The sequence below is a fragment of the Lutjanus erythropterus genome, chromosome 4 (assembly GCF_056507025.1).
Source record: "Lutjanus erythropterus isolate fLutEry1 chromosome 4, fLutEry1.hap2, whole genome shotgun sequence".
NCBI lineage: Eukaryota > Metazoa > Chordata > Actinopteri > Lutjaniformes > Lutjanidae > Lutjanus > Lutjanus erythropterus.
Window position 1 is genome coordinate 5,328,202 of NC_139320.1, and position 14,379 is coordinate 5,342,580.

Consider the following 14,379-nt stretch of genomic DNA (forward strand, 5'->3'; position numbering starts at 1 on the left):
CCACAGAGAGGATGGTGCAAATGTCAGCTGTTGTCTCAAAATAAGAAACCGCCATGTGAAACTGCTTCACGGGCAAAAACATGACAACGTGTTAGCTGTTTTGCTCTAATATTCTGTATGTTGTCTGTGGAATTACTTTAATAATATAATTTATAATAGTCGCATCGTTTTTCAGAATTACTGTGACACCTCTCTCTTTATGGCATGTCTGTCAAACAAGTACTGGATTAGTGCTATCCCTGGGATTTCATAACTTTTTTCTGAAGTAGATAAATCTCTTAACCTCTCCACCACCTACTTTCACACCAACATGACTGCAGAGGATTGACATTGTTTGTTTGAATGTGGAGTATTCAGCCGTGTGTATGAAGGTTTGTGTATGCAAACACTCGGCCCTCTGTGGCACATGGTTGAGTGACTCTGCCACATCACAGTGTGCAAACATCCCAGGAGCTCAGCTGTTTCTGAAATGCCACAACTGGTGCCACATTCAAAGTTGATGAGGTGACTGGTATGCCATTTTAACAACAGAATATATCCAAGATGAAACTCATTTTTATTCTTTAGCCACTTATGAGCCAGAAATACATATTTTCACCTCTAACTGCACTGTATGTTTCTTATCCTTGCCAGGATTCAAGTTATCTGTTTGCAGCCGCACTAAAAGTAGTGCAGCCAATCAGCGTCCTAGGAGGGACTACTGGCAGCTATAGTTGTGGTTTTAGGTGTGACGACAGTGAAAAACGTCCACGGAAGCGACTTGTCTCAGACAAACAAGGGCGGCTCCTGAAGAGGTTAGCATAGATACTGTGATAGCATCAGTTACATCAGAACTGGAGAGTATTTCTTCACTGAAAGAAGAACAAAGAACGACACTGGAGGCTTTTCTCCATGGAAAAGATGTTTTCACTCTTCTCCCAACCGGCTTTGACAGGAGTTTGATCTGATTGGTTGTAGTTAGCCCATGTTAGATGTAGTGTTTTTTGAAAGCGCCTGCACTTTTCAAAACAGTTTCTGAGGATGACTTCTCAGATGGTTCTGTGTAACAAACCATCAGGCTTGTCAGGTCAGTAGGAGTTACCAAGTTTTAAAAATAAGCCTCTGGTTTCATTTGCTTTTGTAAATATTCCACTTGCATTTTTAAAATGGCAGATAAATAAAATTTGATGTGATGTAATTCTTGGTCAGATACAGTACCAGCTTCACTGGAGCAGCTCAACAGTTAAATGTCTTGCTGAGGGACACAATGATGTTGGCTTTCAAGTAAGGAAATAACATTACAGTGACTTCCTTCTCGATACACAAAGTTTTCTATAACACAGGAAATACAATTGGATGCAAACAATGTCGGCTGCATTTTTGGTGCTGTGACTGAGTTCACAAATTAAGTCAGAAAGGGGAAAAAAACATTCACACCCAAACATGCAAACACATGCACATCCGGAGATGTACAAAGCATTAGGGATTATTCATGCATTTGTGGTGACCAGTGTTGTTTTCAAGACGCACTGATGACGCACATGATTCATTGGAATGTAATTAAGAAATATAATTTTTCACTTTTTAGATAAATTGTTAGAAACCTTGACCCAATTTAGTCACATCCTCAGCCATTCTTTGAACATTTCATTCATAACTCACTCACACAAGGTAAGCTGAACTGTCCTGTAGTGTCCCAGTTTCCCCACAGCTGACTTTTGAAACTAAACACAACTTCAATATGGCCTGAGAATTTACTGAACGAGAAATGTTGTGCAAGATAGTGTGAAAATATAAAAAAGTGTTAATAATTTGGATACTGTTTCTGACAAATGACAAATCAGGATCACTAAATTATGTTATATATGTATTATATATATGCACATATATGTTTTCACATTCATAAAGATTACCTGATCTTGAGCCACGTCTCGAGGGTAGTGGATCTCTGCTGCAATTAAAGCTGCAGACAGAACGGAGCTTTGAGACAAACAGCCTTTGCACTGCAGAAATCTGGTGACAGAGCCGTCCTCTGGGTTCCAAATGGCGTTATATGCTGCATGAATGAGATGAGCAGTAGGTAAGCATGCAACCTAGACCAGCTTTTAAAAAAAACTAAGTGTCAGAAAAGGATCAATGTGAAAGGTTGACATGTTCTTATGAACGTTGAACTCTGTTCACCTACAGGGAGGAGAAAATAACAAATATATTCATCTTTCTAATTCTGAATTTAAAATAATCCTAATTTAGCAATAATTGAGCCATTCATTTATTGTCATTTCTTGTACAAATGCTCCAATATATTTTTCATACTTGCCAACCATGAGACCTCAAAAATTGGGAGGATTTTGATAACGAAAAAAGTTTCCTGCATTCTGGTGACTTTTAAAGCCTTGAGTGGAAGTTGAAGTTAGTTCAAACCAGACTGTCTCACTTAAGCACAGACTTATACATTTGGCTTGATGGAATACCCACCAAGGAAAAGATGTGCATTTCTGATTTTGGGGTGAACTGTCTCTTTAATACAGTTTTTGTGTAATCAAACCAGCCATCAACCCACCGGTTAAACTTTTCTCACAGTAGGGTTGCAGAGCGGTCCTCAGGGCCTCCACTGATGTGAGACTGTGGACTTTCAGCAGTGAGCCTGAGCGGTCTGAAACTGATGTCTGATGTGGTGCACATGTGCAGCAGCAGGCCGTCGCTGCATGATTAAATCTGGCTTTTCTCAGAAAAGCAAGATGTTCAATTTCACACACAGCATGTCCTAAAACACCTGAAAAATGAAGGCATGACAGTGAAAATTCAATCGATGCCTACATGAAACACATGTAGGTAATGGTTTGACCTATATTCTTTAGCTGTGATAAATAAACAGAAACAGAGCAGAAATTTCTCAGAAATCACCGTGTGCCACAGGAAGTAGCTCCTTTTCACACGTGGAACAGTAGAGTCCCAGAAAGCACGGCCACTTCTCTTGGACACTCTGTAAGCAGAACAAAAAAAAAATGTGTCTTGTTTAAATAATATTACTGTATCTCAAAACTTTCCTTTTACATCCAAACCATTAGAGATAGCTGTCAAGAAACATCTTTGATGAGTTAATGAAAATATTTCAACCACACACTACATACATAATTGAAAATTGTTTCTAAATGCTAATTTGCCCTCATGAATCTGCTAACTTTTTGAGTAAAAATGTAGTCTTTCTGTTTTTGTCTTAATGGCTATGACAACATCAGACAGCTGTTTTCTCGGCCAGAGCCTTTGATTTTCACACTGAATTCACACAGGAAGTGGTGGAATGACTCACTACCATCTACTGTGTTCTTTCTATGCAGCACATACAGAAACCATCACTGCAGGTGTACGCCACCACTGATCTTTGTCAACATTACTTATCTGCATCAGGTTTTCATTTGTCCTAGAATGCAATTCATGTCCTTCTGCTTGAAGTGTGTCTGACATTAAATTAAACATATATATATAAATACTGTAATTCAAGGAAAACCATAAACACAGTATCGATACTAATGCTGAGAAAGTGTTAACTTGGCACTTGACACTTACCTTTATTTTTGTAGAAGTTTTGTTAAATCTCCTGTGTTTCTGCTTGCAAGATCTCCGTATTTTCACAACTTGATTGAAAAAAATGAAAGTTCAGTTTTAGTTTAGATATATTAGGAGGGAATCAAACAAAAATGATGTTTTGTCTCTGCATTTATGGGGACATTTCTATGACTTTGTGAGATAAATGTCAGACCAGGTATATATGTTTTTTAATGCACTTTTGTTCAATTTGAATTTGAATGCATTTAACAATTAAATAATACATTATCATATGATGTGACATACTGTAATCCAAGCCAAGAAAAAGTCCCCAATTCTCCATTGGGCAGCAGATATAATGAACCTGGATGTACCAAAGCATGTGAGTAATTCTTTGCAACTTAAGATTGATGTGCTCACAGGTGTGTTTAGATAGTTCTGTCATTAACGTGGATGGTAAACTTCAGCAGCTTAGGTAGCAGCTATTAAAATAATCATATTAAAATGAAATGTTGCTTGGAGTTTCCAGTTACCAGTAATTATCTGGAAGTCAGGTTATGCTGCCCTTGAAAAATAGACAGACCTGTTTGGAAAATGCCAGTTAATGAGGTAGCTAACAAATGTTGCGGATTAGCTGGCTAGTTAGATAGCACTTTGCTAACATTAGCTGTCAGATGTAACCAGCTAGCTGATGACTGATGTTGATTAGCTAGCTAGTTGGAGATCATGTTGATACAGAGAAAAACGCTAGCTTGCAAAGTAGCTAAAGATTAATGTAGATTATTTAGCTGGTTAGCAAGCATCTTGCAAAAACTAATTAACTAAAAGGGATAGTTCACCCAAAAATGAAAATTAAGTCATTATCAACTCAACCACATGCGGACTGAAAGATGGTTTTACTTTTTTTTAGTGCTCAGAACACTGCTGCTGCTGCAGAATCTTCCAAATAATTAAAGTGAATGGTGACCAGTTTTTAAACAGAAATAACAACAACAGAAATAAATAAATAAAATAAAATGCCTCATTTTCTGTTGTGATAAAAGTTTAACTGGTGGGTTGACAGCTCGTTTGATTACACAAAAACAGTATTAAAGAGACAGTTCACCCCAAAATCAATCATTCATTTTCCTCTTACATTGAGGATATTCCATTAAGGCTGATAAATACGTCTACGCATGAGTAAGAAAGTGTGGTTCAAATCAACTTCAACTTCCACTCAATGCTTAAGCCGTTCCTTCAGGAGACTTGGATTACACCAGACGGGCAAATGGGGGCATTCTGAGTTTTTTTTCAGTTGCTTTTTGTGTTCAAAAACTGGTCACCATTCACTTCAGTTGTTTGGGAGATTCTGCAACACTGTGGACTAAAAAGTAAACCCAACCTTCAATCAGCATGAGGGTGAGAAGGCTGAATTTTCATTTTTGCATGAGTTATCCCGTTAAGATGTATGATATGATATATGACACTTTTACAGATACACCAGGCAACATCATTTGATCATCTTCAAAATCTGCTTTTCTTTTCAACATAAGGCAAGCTTAGTAGCACATAGCAGGATAGCATAAAACTGACTGAGGTTCCTATGTCACCTGTTATTGGAGCACAGAGTGAAAAGGGGTGGGACTTAGGAAGGGTCAGTCAGATGCTCGGCACTGCTTTAACTTTTGGGGGGTGTTATTTAGACTGAAATCAAGCACTGACATTGGGTTGTGGAAGAGGACCTGATGAGCTCATATGTACAAGGTTGTCAGTAGTGCTGTTTCCCTGAGATTGGAAATTTAAAAAATCCTTACAGAATGTGTTTCACTTGTAAGTCACTGACTGCAGCAGCTTCTTCGTTCTCTCTAACTACAGTAAACCAATAAGCACTAAAGGACCAGTGTGTAGGATTCTGTGGCATCCAGTGATAAGCTTGCAGACTGCAGACACCTCTCCTTCTAAGTGTAGACATGACCGCAAAAATCACAAAAGGGCTCATCTGGAGCCAGTGTTTGGTTTGTCTTTTCTGGGCTGCAGTAGAAACACAGCGGTACAAGATGGTGGCATCCATACAGAAGGGCCATGCCCTCTGTACATTTTGATCTAAAGGGCTCATTCTTAGGTAACAAAAACTATAATTCTTGTTATCAGGTAATTATACACCGATGATAATGTACTTATGAATAATTATTTCATTTCTGCCATATTCTGCCAGTAAATCCCCCCTAATCTTATACTCAGAACCTTCCATTCCCTGCTCTCTCCTAGTCTAGTTGCCCTGTTTTGTAATTTGTTTTTTTGATCTACACCTAAGTAATTAGTATATTTGCTACTGAAATAGAGCTCTGTAAATTGTAAATTATGGGTCCACCTCATTATGAAACTGCCAGATACTAACTTGCATGTGTTGGGCAATTTGCATTAATTGGCATAATCACCTAGATTGACAATATTTCAGCAAATGCTTTGCTGATTTGGATGATATAGGAGTAGCTTTGGGGATTACTGAGGATGCTGAATTCATTTCTGACATTTTCAAAATTCTAAACAGCTGGAAGTAGCCATATTCAAACTCCTGGTGGCAGATTCTGATGACGTTCCAGTTAATTTAGAAGGTTTAGAACACACTGAATCAATTGGATTGCCCAAACAGCTTATTGATATGACTTCAACTCAGTTAAAAATTCGAGGATGCAAAATAAAAGTAAGTCCAGGAAAAGATTTCAAACAGAAGATCCTTTGGGTTCAGTGTTCTAAAGCTTCTAAATTGACCGAAACTTTCAATTTGTTGGAAAATCAGCCCACTGGAAGTTGGAATACGTTTATTTCCAGTTTAAACAGCCATTCTGAATTTTGAAAATGTCAGAAATCAATTCAGCATATAACATTCCTCCAAACCACACGAATACTGTCCAAATGAGCAAAGCAGTTGCTGAAATACTGTCCATGCAGGTGATTATGCTGATTATGCTAATTATGCAGCTTGCTCAACATATGCAAGTTAGCATCCAGCAGTTTCATAATGCTGGGGACTAATGCTTTTCATTTCTGACATAAAACTTTGTGGTACTCAGCATTTCTGGGTTCACATTGTTGGCAAGTCGACTATATAGTGTTCAGTGTACTGCCATTAACTGTTCAAACTGTTATGTGAAGTTCTATATAGATCAGTTTACCTTCTTGACTGCACTGTGGACTTCCTGGACCACCTGCTGCTTGACTAGTAGCTTCTCGCAGACCCTCTGTGTCTTCTCTTTTGGGAGTCACGATGTCAAACTCAGTCCTTGTGGAACGAACAGGTGTGGTAGGCACTTTCTTAAGAGGTTTGTGTTCCCTGACACCCAAACAGGGCTTTCCTGACTCAGTCACCCTGTCGTTGTTTTCTGAGCTGTGTACTCTGATGGATCTGGCTCTGGACGGTGTCCTCTTCGAATCCAGGATCATTACCTGTAACTCAGGATCTGCTAAGGCCTCGTCTGTCCTCCTCAGGCTGCTCCCGGTCTCAATACGCTGAAGACTGACTCTCCCTACACTCTTGACTTCATATCCTCCACCTGTCAGTGTCACCGTGTGGGGAAATGGATCAGTTTGGCAATCAAGTTTTCCTGAGCTACAATAAACTGGAATGCTGTTGACAAAGTGATCAGAGCAGCTGGTGTTCATTCTTTAAATCTGCACTGGACAGCATCACAATAAAGAAGCCCATTTCTGCCAGTGGCAGAAAAATAAATCCTCATGGTAAGTCATAACTAATTCATGAGATAAGTCAGATTATGAGATGAAAGTCCTAATTGTGAGATAAAAAGTTTTAAGTTGAAATTCTGAGAAAAAAAAAATCTGAATTATGAGATGAGTCGAAATTACAATAGAAAAAATCCTGAGATAAAAAGTCTAAATTATGACTTAAAAAGTCAATTATGTCCCAATTGTGAGATAAAGTCAAAATTCTGAGAAAAAGAACATAATTATGAGTAAAAGACAATAAGATAAAAAAAAATCAAAATCATTAAAAAGTAATAATTATGATAGAAAGTCAAAGTTATGACATAATGTCATATCATATAATACTTTTTACTTTTTATCTCATTGTATTGACGTTTTTGATCTCAGAGTTAGGACTTACCATGGGGATATGTTTTTCTCTCACTGGTGGAAATGAGCTGTCATACAGAGATACAGTCAAAGAGTATTTTCAGTTTCAACATCAGGAGAAAATGACACTGCACAGCTACTGACAACTGCTTCCAGGGTCAAAAATGAACCTTGAAGTTAAACTTTTCAGCCACGATGGCAGAGAGATTCTTAAAGAAAAGTTTAAAAAATTACCATTCAGTGGCAACTGGTAAACTCCTCATAACTCATGCCATATGATCCAAAACCTCCAGAACAGCTGCCCGTGGTATTAGAGCTGAGAATGTTTCCGAGGTCAAGAAAGAACTTAGAAAGTCCAGTGCACGGCCTCCTGTTACACTGTGAAAAATGGTTTGACCCTGAAAAGCAATTATTTTATCCTCATCTACGAGATCATGACGTGAACAGTTGAATTACCCTTTTCACATCACAGAGTAAGTAAAGAGCACGAGGATCCAGGAGGTAACTGTGTTCTAACATGTAAAAGTCACCTTTTCCTTTACATGGACTTTAAATTATTTATTTATTACAGTGTTTGTGTATCTCTTGATGTTGTAATTTCTGTGAGATGAATGATTAATGATTTTGGGAATTAACTTTTGCTGTCTCTGCTCCACATTGAACCTCACATTTTGTTTGTTGACTTTTCCTACAAACATTCACACTGAAATGTTGGTGATGGAAAAAGAAATTCACAAATTTTAAGGTTCTACTAAAATCTACTAAATATGCCTATTTGAGGTCACATGTGTGCTTATTTTTGTGCAAAAACATTTGCCATTTTTAATCCTAAATGAATATTGTTTATCACATTACAAGCAAAAAAAACAACATAATTCTGCAGATTTTCATTCTGAATCATCGTGGAAATCATGTGGTTAAAATTATCGATATATCACAAAAAAACAATACTGAATATTTAAAATGCGTTCCACCCTCCTTTTTTTCGCAGTATTGATTCTCCCGTACCAGCTACACTTTCCTGCTCTCTTTTCTCTTCTACAGTAAGTTGACACACACTGAAGTGCCCACACAGACCTTTTTCCTCTCACTTACCCACAGTGCTGTCTTATTATCATCGTCATCTCATTTGCTATATCTGTTGTCTTATTATATCCTCTTTCTTCAGATACTCAATGTCAGTAGTAAACACTGAGTAAATGTTTCCTGGTGTTAACGAAAATGGTCCTTAATAAGGATATTTTTCAGGATATTGTATCAAAATGAGAAATTCCAGTATTATGACAACACTATACTGTAAAAAAATAAATAAATAAATAAAAGCTGCAGATTCAGTTTTGTTCTGCTCATCAGACTCCAAAACACTGCATAGTAGTTTATAAGATTATGTGACAGGATTTTGACGTAATAATTGTAACACATAGTATACATACTGTTATACATAAAAAAAAAAAAAAAAGAAAACTTGCATCACGGCAAAAGGTAACCAGGTTTAGCGTTTTTGCCAAGCAACGCTACATTTTTTGCCAGTCACTGAAAAGAAAAGAAAAAAATCTTAACCTTACAGGAATAAAAGGTATTAGTCACTTTTGGTACTTTTCAAACTGGACCATATTTTCCTTTGTTTTTGTGTCTAAGTGATTAATGTTGAGCCTTTAATGCTGCTCAGAATAAGGCCTCACCCATGAAACATGATGTAGCATCATTACACTTCAAACAACATACTCGACCTCAGTAGTACTCAGTATTGTTCCCAGTGCACAGCCACATACCAAGAGCTCAGGTACCTCCATGTTGACAACACCAGTCATGTTCCAAGTGTTTTCTTTTTGAATGGATTTTAAACTGGGTGTTATTTAACACTATTCATTATTGGATATTTTGGATCATTTCATACAAAACACAGTGATCCTAGAATAAAATGTGGTTTAGGCTAGGTCTCTTATTTTTTCCAGTCAGTTTGGTCTATTTTGCAGACATACACACAATTCTAGCAGGTGGCGTTCAGGTGATAAAACTCAGTTTGGTGGGTGTACATCCTGTGCAGTTGCTGCTTCATAACTGGTAGTTTATTGGTTATTGTGACAAATATGCGTCACAATGTCAGCATAAAACAAATCTGTAAACCTATTTGTGTCATTTTCCTCCTCATCCTTCTTTGCATGTAACTATTATTACCTGGGGATCTCTAGTAATATGTAATAAAAGCAGAGGTCATCTGTGATCTCATTCCTGTGTCAGTTTGCCACTTCTGCAATTTTTCAAGGAAAAATTCCACAGCAAATTACCTACCGTATTTCACCAAACACAAAGGTCATGTGATAATATTGTTCCTGTGCAAGTCAGCATCTTGGCAATTTGGGGTTTGGGCTTTTTTTGTTTTACAAAGTATTTTGTTTTCTCAGTGCCGTTTTTTTCTGCCTCTCTCCTGGACCAGAATTATGGAAGCTGCACTGGCAAATATAAATAAAGGTTTTGACAGCATTTAGAGTGCAAATTCAAGAGTTTTGTTGGTCTTTTTGTTCAGGAAGCAGATGTTATGCAAAGCCTTGACATAACATCCAGGGAAATAATGTCAGTAAATTTGAATAAAATACAGACTTTGCATATTTTGCACAAAACACATGTGGCGGGGTAATTACTGAATCACACAAGGTCCCCTGGTAATACCAGTCACATACAAATAGGGCACTAGATACAAATATGTGGTGGGAGGGTTACTTTAAAAATGTATTCTCATACAGTTACGAGTTACCTGTTTAATAATGCAATCAGTAATGTAATCCAAGTTATCACAATATTTAAGTAAAACAACATGATAACTTTCCATTTCTTTTGGATTACTTCAAATATGGTGAAACTATTTAGCCAAATACAGTGTTTTTAGGGCTGCAACTAATTATTTTCTCAAATGTTTGGTCTATGAAATCTCAAATTCCAAGATGATGTCCTAAAATGTCTTCTTTTGTCCTCAGCTCAAAAGTATTCAGTTTACTGTCAGAGAGGAGTAAAGAAACCAGAAAATATTCATATTTAAGAAGCTGAAAACAGAATTTAGATTTTTTTTTTTCCTTAAAAAAATATTCAAACCAATTTAACAAAATAGTTGCCAATGAATTTAATAATCATCAATCATTTAATAATTAATTATTAAATGATTAATAATTAACCAATCAGATTTTTGGCTATTTTAAATTAAACAATAACTAAAAATAATGAATCGATTAATTAATCCTGTCACAATCTTATTATTTTTATTATCATTTAATTTATCAGCCTTTTTCTCCAGTATCAAATTAGTTGTTTGGTCCATAAAATGTCAGAAAATGCTGAAAAATATTGATCAGCATTTCAAGTGCAAAATGACATCCACAACACAAACACTCAGTTTACTGTAAGAGAGGAGTAAAGAAACATCAAAACAATTAAATAATCAATTAAAAAACTAATGCAGATTAATTTAATAGTTGATCAACAATGAATTAATCATTGCCGCTCTAAGTGTTTTATCCTCATTGCTAGATTTATTAGTTTGTCCAGCTGTTCCTTCCTTTGTTGTGCTCAATTTATTGATTATTTAAGGACAAAAATGATGAAATTTCCATCCAGGGAAGTAATTTTTCACTAGAGGTCATGATAATGACTTGGCAGCTGTGTGTGCACTGTGCATGGTAGGATATTGTTCTTTGTTTAAAAACTGTAATCCTGCTAATAATCCCTATTTTTACTAAATGTAACTGTAATCTGATTGCATCTTTTTTTATCTGCCATACAGTTACCTTTTTTGTATCCAGATTACATAATCCAGTTACATGTAATGCAGCACTCCCGTAGCCTGCAAGCTGTAAAAAAGTTGTGAAAGAGCTGAGAGTTTGCATTTCACCCTCGACTCAACTCAACTTTTGATGAGTAACTTTACGTAGCCAGAGAGTTGATCACACTCTGTGCCAGAATTTAATTTGGACAAATCTGCAGGATTTCAATTAAAGTGGATGGGGCTCTTTTTGTGTTGCACTTCCACTCTGTGATTTTGGCTAAGTCTGGTGTGTTTTTTAAACAAAAATGTTGTCTTAGTGTAGCTTTAATGATTTGGGTTTGGGGGGAAGGATGAATTAGTCTAATGGGAAAAAACACAACCATTCACAGCCATTACTGAGTCTTTCAGTGCTGTGGGCTCCCTATTAAGTGCTTTTAACACACATTCGCTGGCCTCTCCGTGCTCTGAGCTTTGATGATGTTAACGAGTGGTCATGCACGATTACATATACAAGGGTCTTGGGGAGGCAGTTGATGAGCAAAGAAAGGCTTTAATGGAACACTTGTCTACTCTGCTCGTCTGAACAAATCACACATTGGTGAAGTTTGAGCTGTAATGAGACAAATCACATCAGTGTAATCATGTTTAATCTCATTTTTCTGTCTCCCTTCAACTTAGCCTGTTTGATGATTGTGCATTTAGCATTGGCCTGATTAAATGACCTCAGACAATCAAACATGGCCATTAAACTGCTGATTACACATACGACTGTGTTTCACATACATAGGTCACAAATAATCCTCTATGTGCTGTCCTCCACAAATAAAGTACATAAGAGGAGGTTTATATCTACATGTCAATGAATTATAACATCTAAGGATTACAAATGTGGAAACCACACTGTAAATGACTGGTGAGATTAGGGCTATTATTTTCTCAAGTAATGGATCAGTTGTTTTGTCCATAAAATGTCAGAAAATGGTGAAAAATGTTGATCAAAGCCCAAGATGACATCCTCAAATGTCTTGTTTTGTCCACAACCCAAATATATCCATTTAACTGTCATAAAGGAGTAAAGAAACCAGAAAATATTAAAATTTAAGAAGCTGAAGTCAGAAAATTGATAAAAAACAACAACAATGTAATTATCAAAATGGCTGGTGATTAATTTACCAATAGATTTATCATTTAATTTTTCCAGCTATAGGTGAGATCATCACTGACTTAGTTGTACCTACCTCTATGTATTTATCATATGTGAGCGATTTAATGGAACATATATACTGCGTATAAGATATACTGTAGAGGCTGTAGAGCTTTCAGTTGCTAGTTTACAAGGTCTGCATAAGTAAAGCTAATGCAGGCTAAAACAACAGTCTTTAATGAAGATTATCATATTTGAAATGGAGGCTGTATTGTGTGCTGTTTGTGAATTTTTTTGAGTCGTACTGAAAGTTGTTTGTAATACTTTGGTCTACCCTAATTGTATTTATATAATGGAAAAAGTCTTCAGAATATCAAAAATCGTGCCAAAAAGGATAGCTCGGGTTTTAAGAGTGGGGTTGTATGAGGTACTTATCTATAGTCAGCACAGTACAGTAGATTAGCATTGGCACGTACCTCGTTTGAGGACGCAGCGGGAGTCGGGAAGCTAAGCACTGAATTGCTGTAGACGGGTTCAGCACAAAAATGAATTTAATCATCCTAAAAAAAAAAAAAAATCAAACTTAATAAAGGGGACAGTATAGCTAGAATATTTTCATTGCTTTACTGTCACATTGTCTTTTCCCAGGATGAAACTGCAATTATGTAACTCATATATTGCGGTCTCGAAAGAAACCAGACTCCTTTGACAAAAACAGTAATATTACCTCGCAGGAGAAGGGGGTTGCTGGTCTACTGCTGCCAAGATCTGTTTTTTAGTTTGTGTTACTGTGTGACTTTGGTGTTTTAAAAGGTTAGTTTGAACTTACCAAAGGCACACAATCACACAAACTAACTAACAGATTGAGGCAGCCATAGTCCAGTAACTCCTGGGTCCTGCGGGGTAAAATTTCTGATTTTATCAAAGGAATTTGGTGTCTGTGGAAAGAACATTACTTGGCTTATAGAATGGCAACCTCCTATCAGAAAAGGCAGCAAGGTAAAAGGGTGAAACTATCCCAAATATAGCATACTCTTAAACTGATGAAGTTTTTTTACATTGACATTATTTAGAGAGATTAAAATACATTTTGTTGGAGACCCTGTCCACAGCACTATAATTCTCAGCTGCTGTGCTGGTAGTCCTCTCTGCTGCTCAAAACTGATGATGTGTCAACCACCATCTACTGGACGTACACTGAATATGGAGAAGTACTTCATACAACCACACTTCATAGAACCCAAACTATCCCTTTAAGTGTCTGCCTTTATGATATTTTGTAAATGTATTTCATACATTTAATTAACAGGAGTCTTAACAGAATTTACATGGATGCTTGCACCAAAAGACGTGTATCCAAACACAAATTCCATTTAAGTTTATGGCACATAGTTACATAATTGGAAATGAAATTGAAAAAATAAAGGTCTCTTGGTTAAATCAGGCATGCCTAAAGCCATAATCTACAGACACATCATTAAAACCGAACAAAATGATCACCCACTTCAACAGAAAACAAATGAGTTTGTGGTTTTGTATTTTAATGATTTGTTAAGGTGCACATTCATTCAGCGCTGCAGTTTCAATAGTGTTTGTTGAGTTGTGTGTTTTTAACTGAGAACAGGCCTTAATGGCCTTAATAAGCTGTGCTGTCACACTGCATAAGAAGCGGATCTGAGATGGCTGAAGCCTCATCGTCTGCTGTGTGCACGGTCAGAGTGTGTGGGCTCGTTGTCTGAAGCAACAGTAACATACGTAGATACTTTACAGTATAGTGTTTATTAACGTCTGCAGGATGGGCTGTGAAACAGGGAATGCGGTGAATATGGTGTTTAACATTATAATGTTTCATTAGCTGTTTGGCTACTGCTAATACTTGGTA

At 36.8% G+C, this 14,379-nt stretch overlaps 1 long non-coding RNA gene across 1 annotated transcript in view; it reads right to left on the reverse strand.

Annotated features, from left to right (window-relative positions):
* The window catches only part of LOC146327383 (uncharacterized), a 41,777-nt gene extending 39,746 nt beyond the window's left edge, over positions 1-2,031 (reverse strand). The window contains exon 1 of the long non-coding RNA XR_014769963.1: positions 1,893-2,031. This is a non-coding gene — a long non-coding RNA (uncharacterized LOC146327383). The remainder of the gene's footprint in view (positions 1-1,892) is intronic.
* Positions 2,032-14,379: the final 12,348 nt, after the last annotated feature.